This window comes from Heterocephalus glaber, unplaced genomic scaffold (genome assembly GCF_053883595.1).
Source record: "Heterocephalus glaber isolate CG9 unplaced genomic scaffold, H.glaber_assembly_v1.0 deba00001472, whole genome shotgun sequence".
Classification (NCBI taxonomy): Eukaryota; Metazoa; Chordata; class Mammalia; order Rodentia; family Bathyergidae; genus Heterocephalus; species Heterocephalus glaber.
In genome coordinates this window covers 59,906,030-59,923,358 of record NW_028258315.1, presented here as the reverse complement: position 1 = coordinate 59,923,358, position 17,329 = coordinate 59,906,030, and the positions used below count along the sequence as shown (strand labels likewise).

General features: G+C 37.4%; 1 long non-coding RNA gene across 1 annotated transcript in view; it reads right to left on the bottom strand.

The window, feature by feature from the left end:
• Window positions 1–1,715: 1,715 nt before the first annotated feature.
• The window catches only part of LOC106010149 (uncharacterized), a 67,045-nt gene continuing 51,431 nt past the window's right edge, over window positions 1,716–17,329 (bottom strand). Inside the window, exon 4 of the long non-coding RNA XR_015439506.1 lies at window positions 1,716–13,050. This is a non-coding gene — a long non-coding RNA (uncharacterized LOC106010149). The remainder of the gene's footprint in view (window positions 13,051–17,329) is intronic.

The following is a 17,329-nucleotide window of genomic DNA, read 5'->3' as shown; positions in this document are numbered from 1 at the left end:
CTTGATCTACCCTATAAAAGTACATACTATGTCCCTGTCATGCCTATTTCTTTCAGTAATATTTCCCCGAATTCCAACTCCAGACATTTTGACCAATACCCTTATAGATTTAGAGTTTTTAGGATATCAGAGAGCCAAGGGCCAAATCTCAGTATCCTTGCTCAACTTGTTTTCCCTTCCCTCTTTTTACCCCTCTACACGTGGTTATGAAGTCACTCCAGTTCTTAAGCTGTACCTGGTTGAGTTTCTAATCATACACCATGGTCACAGCTGTTTATAGTTGCCTGGCATCTTTTCTATATCTTATGTATCCCCCTCTCAATAAAATTATTGCTTCTGTAACTGATTTCTTTGCCAGCTTTCTTTCAGCTACAACATGGGCATATAATCTAGGATCATATGCTAATAATTAAATAAGCAGGGTGTTAGTAGTGTAAGTAGGGAGTTAAGTTGATGTACTTTATTGTGCCATTACCTTTGGTTACTTTGCTCATGTTGAAGCCCACTGTGGGTATCATATTTTCATTGAAATGACCTGTAAAATTTCCTAGCATCAACCCTGCTTCTGTATGCAGTTTAGGAAATATTTTTTTAGTGATAGTAACAATCTACTTAGCAAAAATGTTCCAGATAGCCATAATTCTTAAAGAAACACATTACAGTATTTTGTTCATATAAAAACATATTCTTCCATAAAAAAAGAACATTTTTGGAACTGAGGTTATTTTTCACAGATTTCCTTAAGCTAAAATAGGGAAGCCTGGCATGATGGCTCATGCCTGTAATCAAAGTACTCTGCTAAGCTGAAGCAGGAGGATGGTAAGTTTGAGCCTAGCCTGGACAACTAAGTGAGACTCCATCTATAAATAAATAAGTAAACAAATGCTGGTGATGTAGCTCAGTGCAAAAGCCTTGGATACAATCCCTAGTACCACAAAAAAGGAAGCAAACATTTTATTACAAATAATTATCAAAACTTATAAATTTTCCCACCTATATACACATTTGCACACAGAGCAGAAAATCAGAAGCTTCTGTTTTTGATTTCAAGCATTTAAACTTTTGACAGTAAGTGTTAAAGTTCATTGTTGAATTGCTTTTCTAAGTTTGTCTTTTAATAAAGCATATAAAACACTTTGTCATAAAAAGTTCTTCCTTTTATGTAACCAATTTTGTTCTCTTTTTGGCTTCCTATCCTAATGTCTTATGACAAAAACTCAATATGGTATAACAGAATTCATATAAATTTTCACACTTAAAATGTTCACCCATCTACAACGTGATTATAAGCTTGAAGTTCACTTCCAAACTAAAAATTAATAGATTCCACCACTAATTTAAAGCCCATTCCTTCCCAAATACAGTAAGTCCCTGATTTATGAACATTCGAGTTACAAATTTTAACAGGGGTTGTGAGAACTTTCACAGATGTACTGTGTAAGACTCATTTTGTCAGGCTTAAGAAGGAATGTGACTAAGGTTCTCCCAGAATGGAATTCATTTGTAAGTTGGGGACTTACTGTAAGTAGGAGTGACAGGCCAAATATCATATATAAAAGCTCTAACCTGGGTCTTCAATTCTTTTCTATTAGTCTGCTTATTTCTGAATAAATAGTTTGTTATTTTAGCTGACACTAATTTTTATTCTGTATAGCAGACCAGAAATGTGAAATGTTTTCAAATTGTCTTGATTCATCTCTCACAGGCCAAATGAATTTCAGAAATTAATAATTTTATTATCAACTAGAGTTATACTGAATGTATCAATTTGTGAAGAACTACCATTTATGGACTTTTAATAATAACTACTATCAAGTCTCTCCATCCAACCATACAATTTGTCGCTGAGTCATTCTGTATCAGTCAGTGCTTACTCAAGAAACAGATTTAATGCAAGATATACAACTATATAAGAACTTACAAGATTGGCTTACAATGGCAGCTCACAGAGTCAGGTGTGGAAGAGTGCAAAAGGTCTGTCTGTGTAATGGAGATCCGAAGAACCCAGTCAAAGGCCTGGAGCTCACTGTAGTGCCCTGTGCAAGTCCGTACGAGAAGGCCAAAGGGTCTGTGATGGAAGGCTGAAGGGTCTGGGTCAGAAGGCTGAAGAGTCTGTGCTGGAAGCTGGGAGACAATGTCCAAGGTGAAGGCAAAGACTGGAGCTCCTCCAAAGAAACAAAAGTGATCCTTCCTTTTCATTTCTCTTTTACACCATTCAGGCAACAAGCCACCCTACTGTGGTCTTCTGTCTTCAGTAAAACCCTTCAGCCACACTCAGAACTATGCTGATTCAATTTAGTTGGGCATTTATTGCTCAAGGTGATACAATCACTTAACCATCACACATTCCAATCTTTTATAGTTTTCAGTAAAATATCGTAATTATCATACATCTTACAGATTTCTTGTCATATTCATTGCATGCTATTATGAACTACATTTTAAAAAAATAAATTTTATTTTATGCCATCCCCCCAAATGCCCTCACCTCTCTATGTACAAAAGCTTTGTTTCCATTTTTTCCTTCAAGATTTTAATGAGCCATAGTAAATACCAGTTTTATTTACTTGTATTCTAGCCATTTTACCAAAAGTTAATTTCTCAGTTGACCTGTTGTTTTTAAAGTAAGCAGCCAAGAATTAACAAGTATTTCAGCAAAGAACTAAGTATTTTTTTAAAATGGGGCTATTTTCAGGAGTCTGATTAAACAAACAAATTAAAACATCTTTTTTATTTCAAGGTACTAACAATGGCTGATTGTTTGTTGTGACCTCAAGCTTGGCACACATGCATTCCATAATTCTAAGTCCTGAGTACACTGAATTCTCATTTTATGAATTTCCCTTACAGAACCCCAAAAGTTCTCTCTTCCTTTTTTTTCCTCAGTGAAGTTTTGGTTGTGTTCAGGAAAAAAGGTTGCTTAACTACTAGTATAATCACTATTTTCAGTTCCATTAGACATTACAATTCTCAGAATTTTCATGTGCATGATTTACATGTAAAAATCTAGTTATGAAATCAAAACTAGATTCATCAAAACATGTTATAGTTGAAGATACAGAATTTGCAAATTAAAACATGTTCAACATCACTGGTTGTTAGGGCAACACAAATCAAAACCAAAAAGAGATAACATCTTACATCTATTAAGATAGTTGCTAAAAAAGAAAGTATAATACTTTAAAAACTCATTAAGTATTGACAAAAATGTCGAGAAATTGGAACTTGGTAGGAAGATAAAATTATGTAACTGTGGTGAAAACTACAATGCTGGTTTCCTAGATATGTACTAATAACAAGATCACCACATGCTTTGGATTGGATGTAGCTTCAGTGCATCCCTCAAAAGTTCATATTTTGAACTTCAGTGAGGCAGTGAGAGAGGTGGTGATATCTTTAGAGGTAGGGCTCAGGGGATGGGTTTAGGTATTTGGGAGCATGACCTCAGAAGATTTTCTTAAAATTTTACTAACATAACTTTGTTCCAGCACCTTGGTCCATACCTTTATGACTAAATATAGAATTAATTGAAATGCAATGACCCTTTTCATGTGACCTCTCCATTTCCAGCTTATAAGAAAGGTCACAATTTTAAGGTATCTGTCAGGAAAATACAGATTAGCTATGACAATGCACAGACCTTCAAACAATGAGCCTCTGAACAATCATGTTTTCTTAGTTTTACAGGCCAGGATGCTCCAGTGATCTCAGTGATCTGAACTATGATATTCACAACCTATGTTCCAGATCTGACCATGTTTGAAGGTTAAGAAACTACTCTGGTGCCCATCCAGTTCTGACTGAGATTTGAGGCAACATTCTCAGGAAAGATGCTATAAACTTTCTGGAGCACCAGGCAAGGCAGCCACAGGTATAAGCCTTTCTGCCTTGCCCTGCTTTTAGGTGGTGGTACTAGGGACTGAACCTAAAGGGTTCACATTGGGCCACATCCCCAGCCTTTTTTAGATGGGGTCTAAGTTGTCCAAGCTGGGCTCAAATTTGTAATCCTCCTACCTCAGCCTCCTAGACTGCTGGGATCACAGGTGTAGATACCATGGATGGCTGCCAACTTGTTAATAAAACCTTTTCTTTTCCCATCTCTCTTTTCCTGTCTCTGGCAGCAGAACCAGACCTTTCATGGTTATAAATTAACCCAGTATCAGAGATTTTGTTACATTAACAGAAAATGGACTAATACACCATATGATCCAGCAATTATACTTGAATATATACCAGGAAGAATTGAAAGGACTCAAAAGAAATTCTGTGTGCCCATATTTATAGCAGCATTATTCATAATAGCCAAAAGGCAAAAGCAACTCAAATATCCATAAACAGATGAATAAAATATGATACATATATAGAATGGAACATCATTCAGCCTTACATGCTTATGTAGTTAGCATGCATGAAGACAGGTTCAATTCTCAATACCAAAAGGAGAATAAAGGGGAAAAAAAACAACAGCAAAAAAAAAAAAAACAACCAGTTGTGGCCAGAGGCTAGGGAGAAAAAACATTGATGAGTAAACATTTAGTGAGTCCAGTTTCAATGGAGAATTTCAGATTTTAAAAAAGTTCTAAACTCAAGCTGGGCCTGATGATGCAAGCCTGTTATGCCAGCACTCCAGGAATGTGAGGCAGGAGCTGATCTCTAGTTCAGGTCTATCCTAGGCAACCTGGTGAGACCCAGAGTCAAAAATTTTTTTTAAATCCTTCTTTTTTTTAAAGCTGGAGACATAGCTTGTGTGAAGGGCCTGGGATCAATATGCAGTACCACAAAAAAAAAAAAAAAAAAACAAGAACAGGAACAACAAGCATTCTAAACCAGGTGTGGTGGCACATGACTACAATCCCATTGACTCAAGAGACTGAGGCAAGAGGATCATGAGTTCAAGGCCAGCCTGAAATATATATAATAAGACTATCTCAAAAAAGAAAATAAAAAACACCCCCAAACCCTCAACAGATGAATAGTAGAATAGTTACATTACAAACTAAACATATTGTTTTCCGTTAAAAAAATTTTTTATTGGTACATGTTCGCAGTACATAATGATGTCATTTATCATGGGGAGCTGATACATGTACCTAACACATCTTAATTCCTTTTATGTCCCTTGGGATATTCTTAAAAATATGCAATACCTATATAAAGTAAACTTTAAAACACATTTGTGGACATAAAAAAGTACTTGAACAAATGGAAACTCACCTTATTACTGGATAAGAAGACATCTGAAAGATGCTGATTTTCACTTAAAAGCATATACATTTAATGCTATCCAATAAAAAAACTGTACCACTAGCTTTTGTAAACACTGTAGTGAATCAAGATGGTTCTAAAGTGTTATAATAGGAAAAAAATTCCTGATTAGCTACAAAAAATTAAAAAGAAGCAAATGAGGGTAGAATACCACTCCTAGAATTGAAAGTATTTCAAATGAGCAACAATCTTAATATTAATATTTAAAATCAAAGCATTCCTTTATAATCCTATAGTGGCAAATCCTTTTTTACTGTGACTAAAAGTGTATAAACCACAAAAGAAAAAAACTTTGGTTATGAACGGCTACATGAAAACAAACATTTCTGTACATAACAAGAGGTTCACAGTCAAACTGAGCTGGGGTGTGGCACATGCTGGAACTCTCGGCACTCTGGGAGGCTGAAGCAGAAGAAGCACAAGTCCAGGTCCAGCCTGAGCAACTTAATGAGACCTTGCCTCAAAAAAAAAAAAAAAAAAAAAAGAAGTGGAGATACTGTATAGCTCAGTGCAAAGGCCCTGGGTTCAATTCCCATTGTATGTTTGGGGCTGAGGCCAGGGGTAGGCAGGGGAGGGAAGCAATCAAGACTGAGGAACTCAGGAACTCTTTCCATCCCATATCACAAAGGCCTAACCTAGCTTCTTTCAAATTGACTTGAAAAATAAGCAGCCAATAGGGCCAGGGATTTAGCTCAGTGGTTTCACCGCCTGCGCAGGTGCAAGGACCTGAGTTTAATCCCCGGTACCAAAAAAAAAAAAAAAAGCAACCAATGAAAAAAATGAATTACATAAATAATACAAATAGGGAGTTAATAGGGAAGGAAAAACATATGGTTCACATATATTGAAAATGTGTGTCTTCCCTCATAGAGAACAACAACTTAGAACAACACAAAAGATGTTTTACATAGAAGGAAAAAAATGGAAACAAAACTTTAGTACATAGGGAAGGGAGGGGGCTTGAAGGAGAGAATGGGATAAAATAAAATAAAATGTATTAAAACAACAACAAAACCCAAATGATGCTTTGTTGTCTGATTCTCCAAAGTCTGATTGGCCAGGCTGTGGAGAAACAGGCCCATTCGTCAATGTCAGAATGGAGGGCAAATTGGCAGAGCCCCTTGAAAACTCTAGCAATACCTATCAAAAAATACGAGTGCATCTGCATTTTAATCAAGATCTTCCACTTTTAGACAACTACTCCATGGAAAACAAGTAAGCACATACAAATACACAGAAAGTACTAAAACATTTTGCAAACAACCCAGATACCCAGAGATGACTAGTTCATTATATTACAATACAGCCACAATGTCATTGTTAAAAAATAGGAGGAAAAAAAATATATAAATCTTTCCAATAAAAAATCCCAAGATGATAGCAGAGGTAAATACTATGCTCCCTTGTAATATGCTACCTTCATTTAAAAAGGGGAAAAAAGCAGAATATCTAAATTGATTTTAATTTGTATATGCATTTGGAAATTGTTGAAAATCATTCAGTTTAAAAAAAAAAAGCAAATACAAATGAAAAAACAAAATATTGAAACCACTAACAAAGAGAACTGTCAAGAACAGCATTCAATTCAGGAGACAGGCTAAGAACAGAACGCTAACTTCTCACAGTATATGCTTTGTTACTTTGTTTTTTGAGTCTTGTTATGTAAGGTACAGGGAATGAAGACAAAGATAAACAGTAAAGGAATTGAGGCCTGGGAGGTTGGAGCTTCTAGTGAGCAGTGAGACCTTGAACCTTTGGACTTGCCAGTATTTATTGAACAGAAAATAGCGAGGGGGAGTATGATCAGGTATGTGGGGTGATGATCAGAGGTCCTGATGTGAACTCAGAGGTCCTGACGTGAGTGAGGCCTAGCAAGAACAGAACAAAGCATTCTTGCAAGAAGTGAATCTTAGGTTAATGGGAACTTGTTCATTCCTTATATTAATATTAATGTTTTATAGAGGATGAACAAGAAACATGGGGTCTGCAGCTGCAGATGCTATCAGCTAATATAGGTGCCATGGCATCACTGACCTGGGTTAGTCTTGGCCATGGGCAGTGGGACGTGTTCTCTTTCTGCATTCCAGCTGCAGCCATTAAACTGTACACTTAAGCCTCAGACCAGTTCTAAATTATAAGTATAAGCCAATTGTGATAAGACAATTGAATATAATCAAAGCCTGCTCAACACCATCTTAAGGTGGTCTCTTTCAGTGAACATGGTCTGTATTAAAATAAAAAGTTTAAAGATTAACAAAAACAAATCTATTCCCACACTTACCCAATTTCTGGTCTTGAAAATAAATTTATCTCACAATAAATACATGTTTTCTTGAGTATTTACTATATATCCAAAGTCTTAGAAAACATGGAAATTAATTTTACACAAGAGCTGTCAGCTACAATGAGATGACCACAAATTCTGAAATTTCTAGGTTCTCTCAATAGCCTTCCAATGCTAAGAACTCAGACACGAGTGGATTCCTAACAACTGCATTTCCATCATGTCTTTGGTCATCTTGGTTACTTTCTCTGATTCTATCACTGGAAATTTTTCTTAGACTTTGTCTTTGCAAAACCATCCTTTATGGTGAAACAATGTTGAAAGAGTTCACACAAATGATGAAGAAAGGATGACTAACTGTTACAAAGGGATGTCCCAAGTGTTCCAGGACCTCTTTGGAAGCAGCTTCCAACAGTCTCAGATGCCCTTAATTTCTTTTGCTGACTGCTTCCATGTTTCACTGTGCAGTGCAGTATTCTCTTCTAAGCTTGCATTTTCCCTAAGGACCAACTAGGTCAGCACAGGCCTGTCTTTGCCTTTTCACCAGACTTCCTTGTCACCCTATCTGATCACCTCAGACTCAGTGGGCCAGAGGACTACTGGCCTCAGTGGCAGTCAGAGCAAGGGCGAAAGGTTTGGCATCAAAGTTCATCTCAGGGGAGATCTGCATCAAAGGCTGCTTCCCTTGCCTTACAGCCTTCCACAAACAGCCTGGAGTGTTCCTCAATGTTTCCCAGTAATCAGCCTGGCATCATGGGGGAAATATTCAGGTACTGGTGGAAGAAGCACTGCTGATTAATTCCTGGGGCCCAGTTTCCCACAGAGGCTGAGCACTGACAGGCTGGGGCCATGGCTGGGGATCTCCCTGGAGCCAGGCCATGCACCCAAGGCATGAGACAGGCAGCTTGGAGCACAGGGCCTTCCCACACCAACCTCCTGTCACCCACAGTGGGGTACTGAGGTGCCACATTGTAATTGTGTTGGTGTTTATCTGATTTCTTATGTCCAGTACTGTTATATAAAGTTGGGTATGGCAGTGTTTGGTGCATATGTTTATAATTATTATCTTTATGAAGACTTGAAAAAACGAGGTGCTCAGGGTGCATCTTTTACTATCACCCACGGATGGTTAAACAGATTCAAGACTAGAGCCAACATTTACAATGTAAAAGTTAGTAGTGATGCTGTAAGCCTAGAAACCAGAGCTGCCCAATGTTGCTGTTAAGATTATAATTTTGTAAGCAAATTAGTTTAAATGACAGGAGTGGACAGTTTGTTTTTCAAGTTAGTGGTGAAGTTTTACTTATACCACTTATAACACCTCAAAGAGCAGCAATGTAGATTCTAAAATAGTTCTTTTTTAATACCATGAAAATTGAGTGATAAAACTCAATATGCTTTCTCTGGCATTAGGCTACAAAAAGGAATAAATCAGACAAATTTCTCTAGGTAACAACTTTTTATCAAATACAATTATATAGAAATTCTCCAAAAACTGTTTCAATGTCTAATTGCCATGCCAATTCTAACTAATTTGAAACAACTAATTAATTCTTACTGCCTGTTAATACCTATTATTACTGCTTCTATCTACATGTCTCCCCAAAGCCTCATGCCCTCATAGATGGGGCTGTTAGGAGATGGCTGGGTCTCAGATGTGTGAATGTGGATTAAGGGTGTGTAACTGGGATTAATGGCATGAGATTTCTAAATTAGTTCTGGGTGTTGATAATGGGAAGGCTCACCCTGGGTGTGGGTGGCCTCATCCAAAGTGCTGGATGGGATAAGAGGAAGATGCAGGGTTGCTGCTCCACAGCTTTTGCAAATTCACTGCTTCACCTGCTGCTTGCTGTCTCCCACTTGCTCAGCAGTTAACTGTATCTCCTCTGCGATGCCCCTCTGCCATGCCACCATACCTTCAACCAGCTGAATATGGATGGAAACCTCTACAAACTGTGAGCTAAATAAATCTTTCCTCCTCTAACTTGTGGGTGTTGGGTATGTTGTCTCAGCAATGAAAAAAGTTAACTAAGATGCCAATATAGCTACTTTGCAGCAACCTCCATTTCAAAGGCAATTTTTGGATGATTAAAATGTTCTCCAGGGCTGGGGATTTAGCTCATTGGTTTCGCCACCTGCTGCGCAAGCGCAAGGACCCGAGTTCGATCCCTGATATCAAAAAAAAAAAAAAAAGTTCTCCAAGCCACAATTTCAATTAGATACCTGAAAAGTCTTACTCCTTTATTCCCAAAGGACATTCATTTCAAAAATCTCTAATATCTATTATTTCCTCTGTTCACTACACCTTTCATTAACAGTACACTATTAATGGTTTCAGTTAATCTTTTTTTTTTTTTTTTGGTACTGGGGATCAAACTTGGACTCGGGTCCTTGCGCTTGTGAGGCAGGTGGCGAAACCACTGAGCTAAATCCCCGGCCTGGTTTCAGTTAATCTATCTTCAAAAACTGCTGAAGGATATTTCAACTTCCTGTTTTGTAAATAAAGCTGCCAGTGAGCATGATTAGTCAACCACCCTACCCAGCAATCAAGTCCCAGTGCAGCATTTTCACTCAGAAATTCAGAAATCCTCAGGCAATAACAATGACAAAATGAACCCTAAAAGAAACCTTAGTGCCCTAGAGCTCTGGAAAATACAGTATTTGAGATCGTTTCAAATCAAGGAAGTGTGTGAATACATTTTCTAAGAACATAATATTGCACAATAGTCTTTAATAAACACATGCAGCTTTTTTTTTTTTTAACAGAGGCACAGATTTATTAGGCAGAGTTATGGAAGTACGTACTTTTTAAAAAAAGAGTATGGACCGTTAAGAGAGAGAGAGGTGCACTATAGTATGAAAGTAGGAATACTGACATTTTTGGTGGTAGAAATCTGTGGAATTTGTGAATTACATAATGTTCTAGCACCTGCAGCTTTATACTTTAATAAAGAATACTTTTGGTTGCAGAAATCTTAATGTCAAAAGCATGAGTATAAGCTAACTTAGGAGTTAGCTTGCAAGTCACAGTTGCAGGCTTTGTCTCAATGCTATTTCTTTTTCTTTTTAATGTAAATACTTTAAGAAACTTAAGGAGCCATAGGGACTTAATCTTAGAGCATTTGCCTGGCATATGTAGCAAGGCAAATGATAATTAAAACATAAAAACCAACTTTATTTTAGTGTTTTTTCCCCCCTGGGGAAAACTGGTTATTTAGGGAAGTAGCATGAAAAAGACACTTAGTTCTGCTGTATATTCTTCTATATATACATTGCTTGTTAAAAGAAATTATAAAAGAAAAAATTTCTACATTTACTGAACTATAAAATAGGGATTTCTACAGCTGTTTCAGTGACTCACAATAGCAAATTATGTATGTTACATAACTCCTACAGTCTTAAGAAAAACTTGAGCTATAATAAACCTTACCTCCGTAAGAAAAAAAAACCCACCTATATGGAAAGGCTTTAACTTATACTACAAAAGTTTTAAAAAAGTATTATACTCACTAAAACAAAATCTTAAAACCTAGTCTGCATCAAGATCTGTGAAAGTATACTAGAATCAGAATAAAAACCTCTGACATTTTTAAGACTAATTCTTTTAAAAGTAAAAGGAAACAGCTTATATTCTTTTCAGGATAGAGTCCCAGTGACTACTGAATTACTCTAGCAGGCCTTCATTTCTCAGGTAACAAAAGTTAACACCATATAAAGAGTAGCACTGATCTGAAAGTTATTGCTGCAACTTTTTTTATGTCAACTCAATTCTTATTTTTACAGTAACCATTACAGACGAATAGTCCAAAAATTTACAAAAACACACATTATACTTATATTTCCATTTGAGAATGTTTTCTGCAAAATTTACAAAGAAAAAATTGACATTAACTTTTTCATATCATTTCCACAGAATTCCACTACATAAATTTTCAGAGAATATTCAAAACAGTCTTAAGATATATAGCATTTCTCCAGTGTGACTTCTTTCATGTATTTGATAGTACTTGTGTGCACTGGATGCTTTTCCACATTGTTTACATACATAGGATTTCATCGCAAAGTGAGTTCCTTTATAGTTACAAAAGAAAGACTTAGAAAATCCTTCCCCAAATGGCTTATGTACACAGGATTTCTACTTGGTGTGACTCCTTTCATGTTTTTGACAATGACTGCGTGTAGTGAATGCTTTCCCACATTGCTTACATTCATAGGGCTTCTCCCTAATGTGAATTCTTTCATGTCTTTTACAATAGCTGTGTGTATAGAATGCTTTCCCACATTGCTTACATTTATAAGGCTTCTCGCCAGTATGAATTTTTTCATGTATTTTACAATAACTCAGTGCAGCGAATGCTTTCCCACATTGCTTACAAACATAGGGTTTCTCCCCAGTGTGACTTCTTTCATGTATTTTAAAACAACTGTGTGAAATGAATGCTTTCCCACATTGACTACATACGTAAGGTTTCTCCCCAGTGTGACATCTTTCATGTATTTTACAACACATGTGTGTAGTGAATGCTTTCCCACATTGCTTACATACATAGGGTTTCTCACCAGTGTGACATCTTTCATGTCTTTGACAAGAACTGTGTGTAGTGAATGCTTTCCCACATTGCTTGCATTCATAGGGTTTCTCCCCAGTGTGAATTCTTTCATGTACTTTCAATATTTGGTTGTAGTGAATAATTTTCTACATTGCTTGCATTCATAGGGTTTCTCATCAGTGTCACTTCTTTCATGTCTTTGCCAATATTTGCATGTAGAAAATGTTTTCCCAGATTGTTTACCTACATATAGATTTCCCTCAATGTGTCTTCTTTCATGTATTTCAATGTCATGGGGTGTGCTAGAGACTTTCACAGTTTTCTTACATTCAAAGGGCTTCACTTTACAGTAAAGTCTTTCACTAAGATCGTAGTAGGCTTTCCTACATTCCTTATATTTATATGCATTCTCTATAGTCTTTCTCCTTTCATGCTTCTGAAAGGACTGGGAATCACTGCAGGTTTTCCCAGGTCCATTACATTTAGACAGTATCTCTTCAAATCCCTCATACTCACATGTTTTGTGTCCAGTGTGAGCTATGATGGGGACATTTGGCAATGAATGACGAATCAAGGACTTTCTACAAGCAAATTTTTCATCTTGTTTTAAATGAGCTTCCTTCATGCTCATATTGGCATCTTGAGTCCAAACGAATATTACTTCATGTTGATTCCAAGCTTTATATTGATAGCATTTCTCTACCTTTTCATTTCTTACATTTCTCCAGAAACTTTTGTATGCTACATCAATTTCCTGGTTATCCCACATTCTTCCTATAGCAGCCATATTCACAAATGTTTCCCACATCACATCTCTGTAGAGCATCTTTTGAGATGGATTCAGCATACCCTATTACCCCTTGGTGAAGGTTATAGCCACATTCTCAACCGTCACTGCCTCCATTGTGTGGTTTGAGGGTCTCCCAAGGTCCTTCCAATGCAGCGTGCAGCCTGTAGAAGTCACAGAAGAAGGTAAGTGAGGGCTTTCTGCAATGTGCTCAGAATATTCACATTGGTACCAGGATCCTATTGAGACTCTTGAATACAACTGTGACATTAACACTAGCCTACCTGTGTATTACTCATACACATTCCTTGACTTTGTAACACCATACTTTCCCAAAATGTCAAGTGGAGATAACAACAGTCTACTTCATAGTTGTATCAAAATCCATTTTCGGAGTCACGCAGAACACGCCGAATCAGCCCGCTACAGACAGGCAGGTCTGCCCACATCCTACCGAGGTCACGAGTAGTGCAGAACACACTGAATCAGCCCGCGCCCTGGCAACAATACACTGGACCACACCCCCTCCTCTGTACAGCCACCTGGTTCCACACTACAAAGACACAGAGGACACCGGACCACCAGACCACACTACTGAGTCCCGCTGCTCCCAGCCCAGAGGTAGGGGCTTCTGAGCTGCTGTCCCACTGCTCCTAGCCCATAGGAAAGGGCTTTTGGGCCACCATCCCTACCGCTGCTCCCAGCCCCTGTCCCACCTCTCCCAGCTCAGAGGAGGTAATCTGTTCAGGTGCCAACAGCTCCCCCAAAGTCGAAATAAGAAAACACATAAATAAGTCTCAAAACCAGATTTCCAGATCACCTACAGCAACCTCAAAGGGAAATGAGATGGAACACTCTGATACTCAACCACCTGGACCCACTGAACTGGCAACAAAAGGGGATCTGGAAAAAATGAAATCAGAAATAATTTCTCAGATAACAGGAGAAACTGTGTCCCTAGTGAAAGATATGATTTTTTTTTTTTTTTTGTACCAGGGATCCAACTCGGGTCCTTGTGCTTGCACAGCAGGCAGTGAAACCACTGAGCTAAATCCCCGGCCCAAAGACATGATTAATAAATCTAGAGAGGACATCAGGAACATGATGAAATCTGAACATAAGAATCAAATGGAATCCATAAAACACATGCAAATAGATTTCCAGGATATGAAAAACTCCACTGAAAGTACACAGCAGAATGAGCCAATGTGAGGACAGAATTTCAGATATAGAAGATAAGATTGCAATTAGTGACCAGGAAAAGAAAAATTGCTTCAAAATTATAAGGGAACATGAGAAATCAATCCAGCAGCTGCTAGATGATGCAAAGAAGAATAACATAAGACTGATTCAAGTCAATGAAGAAACAGGAGAGAGTGCAGATGACATTAAAAAAATCTCTTCACAGAAATAATAGCAGAAAACTTCCCAAGCAGGGGAAAAGAGCTTGACATACAAATAGGTTAGACATACAGGACTCCAAATAGCCTTGATCAAAAAAAAATCTACACATAGGCATATAATCGTTAAGATTCCAGAAACTCAACAGAAGAACAAAGTTCTACAAGCAGTTAGAGAAAAGAAACAAATCACGTACAAAGGAAAGCCCATCAGAATCACAGCAGACTTCTCAACACAACCATCAAGGCAAGAAGAGCTTGGAGTGACATATTCCAAGCCCTAAAAGAAAACAGCCTCCAACACAGATCGATGTACCCTGAAAAACTATCTTTCAAAATGGATGGAGAAATAAGATACTTTCATGACAAAGAGCACCTTAGGAACTTCGTGAATACCAAACCAGCACTCCAAAGAATTTTACACAATATCCTAGGAACAGACATTGAGGATCACAACACCAGGAAGCAAAGCAGAATGAACCCATCTGGCATGACAAGAAATTAAATGTAAAGGGGGAGAATCCAACAAAAAGAAAAAGTCATGGCAATGACAAGTCAATACGTTTCAGTTATAACCATCAATGTTAATGGTCTCAATTCACCAATCAAAAGAAACAGACTGGCAGAATGGGTCAAGAAGCAAAATCCAACAATATGCTGCATACAAGAAACACAATTCAAAAGGAAACTCATAGACTGAAAGTTAAAGGGTTGAAAACAATACTCCATGCGATGGGAACCTGAAAAAAAGCAGGAGGAGCTATCCTCTTTGCAGATCAAGTAGATTTCAAACCAACACTGATTAAGAGAGAGGAAGAAGGACACTACATCCTTGTAAAGGGAACAATCCAAGACAAAGAGATGACAATCATAAATATCTATCCACCAAACACTAGTGCACCCAACTATATAAAACAAATACTAACGGACATGAAAAGTCATATATGCACTAATACAATTGTAGTGGGGGACCTCAACACCCCACTGTCACAAATAGATTAATCGACTAGACAAAAAATAAGTAATGAAATACTAGAACTCAATCGAACTCTTGAACAAATGAACTTAACAGATGTTTACAGAGTCTTCCACCCCACAAAATCAGAATACACATTCTTCTCAGCTGCACATGGGTCATTCTCCAAAACAGACCACATACTCACACATAGAACATGTTTAAGTAAGTGCAAAGGAATTGAAGTTATCCCATGTATATTATCAGACCATAGTGTGATGAAATTGGAGATCCATAGCAAAAGAAACTCGAAAAATTTCATAAACAGGTGGAAACTGAACAACACACTTCTGAGTAACCAATGGGTCACAGAGGAAATTAAAGAAGAAATCAGACAGTTCCTTCAATTAAATGACAATGACATTACAACATATTGGAATCTATGGGACACAACGAAAGCAGTCCTACGAGGGAAATTCATAGCAGTGAATACAAATATTAGGAAAACAGAATGGGCCTAATTAAACAACCTGATCCTGCACCTCAAGCTTCTGGAAAAAGAAGAGCAGGACAACCCTAGAGCTCATACAAGGGAGGAAATTTTAAAGATCAGAGGAGAAATAATGCAATGGAGACTAAGAGAACAATACAAAAAATCAACGAAGCCAAGAGTTGGTTCTTCGAAAGAATCAACAAAATTGACAAACCCTTAGCCAACCTTATCAGAAAAAGGCAAGAAAAGGCCCAAATCCATGCAATTAGGAATGAAAAGGGTGAAATTACAACAGACCCAGCAGAAATCCAGAGGATCATCAATACCTACTTCCAGAAACTATATGCCAAAAAAGATGGAAAACACAGAAGATTCCTAGATACATATGAATTACCAAAGTTGAACGAAGAAGACCTAAAAATTCTAAACAACCCAATATGAACCAATGAAATTGAAAATGTAATTAAAAACTTATCAACTAAGAAAAGCCCAGGCCCTGATGGCTTCACTGCTCAATTCTACAAGACATTTAGAGAGGAACTGCTGCCACTACTGTTTAAACTCTTCAGTGAAATTGAAAGGGAAGCAATACTCCCAAATTCATTCCTGGAAGCAAGCATCACCTTGATCCCCAAAGCAGAGAAAGACCCAACCAAAAAGGAGAACTATAGGCCAATCTCACTAATGAACATAGATGCAAAAATCCTTAATAAGATAATGGCAAATAGAATGCAGAAGATCATCAAGAATATCATACACCCTGATCAAGTGGGATTCATCCCAGGGATGCAGGGATGGTTCAATATATGCAAATCAATCAATGTAATACACTATATCAATAGAGCCAAGGACAAAAACCATATGATTATCTCCATAGACACAGAAAAAACATTTGACAAACTCCAACATGCATTTATGATAAAAACCCTACAAAAAATTGGAATAGATGGTCTCTACACCTCAAACTGATAAAAGCCATCTACGAAAACCTAACAGCCAATATTATACTAAATGATCAAAAACTGAAATCCTTCACACTAAAATCAGGAACAAGACAAGGATGTCCACTATCACCACTCTTGCTCAATATACTTCTGGAAACATTAGCCACGCCAATTAGACAAGAGAAAGAAATAAAAGGAATAAAGATAGGGAATGAAGAAGTCAAATTGTCATTATTTGCAGATGACAGGATACTCTATATAGAAGACCCCAAGAAATCCACCAAAAGTCTTCTAGACTTAATAACCAAATTCAGTCAAGTAGCTGGTTACAAGGTCAACACACAAAAATCAATAGCTTTCCTCTACACCAATGACAGACTCACTGACAGAGAAATAGGGTAAATAATTCCTTTCACAATAGCATCCAAAAAACTGAAATTCCTAGGAATCAACCTAACGAAAGAAATCAAAGACCTCTTCTCTGAAAACTATGGCACTCTGAAAAGAGAGATTGAAGATGATATCAGAAAATGGACAGACATCCCCTGCTCCTGGGTAGGAAGGATTAATATAGTGAAAATGGCCATACTTCCCAAACTGCTATATAGATTCAATGCAATCTCAATTGAAATCACAGCAGCATACTTCATG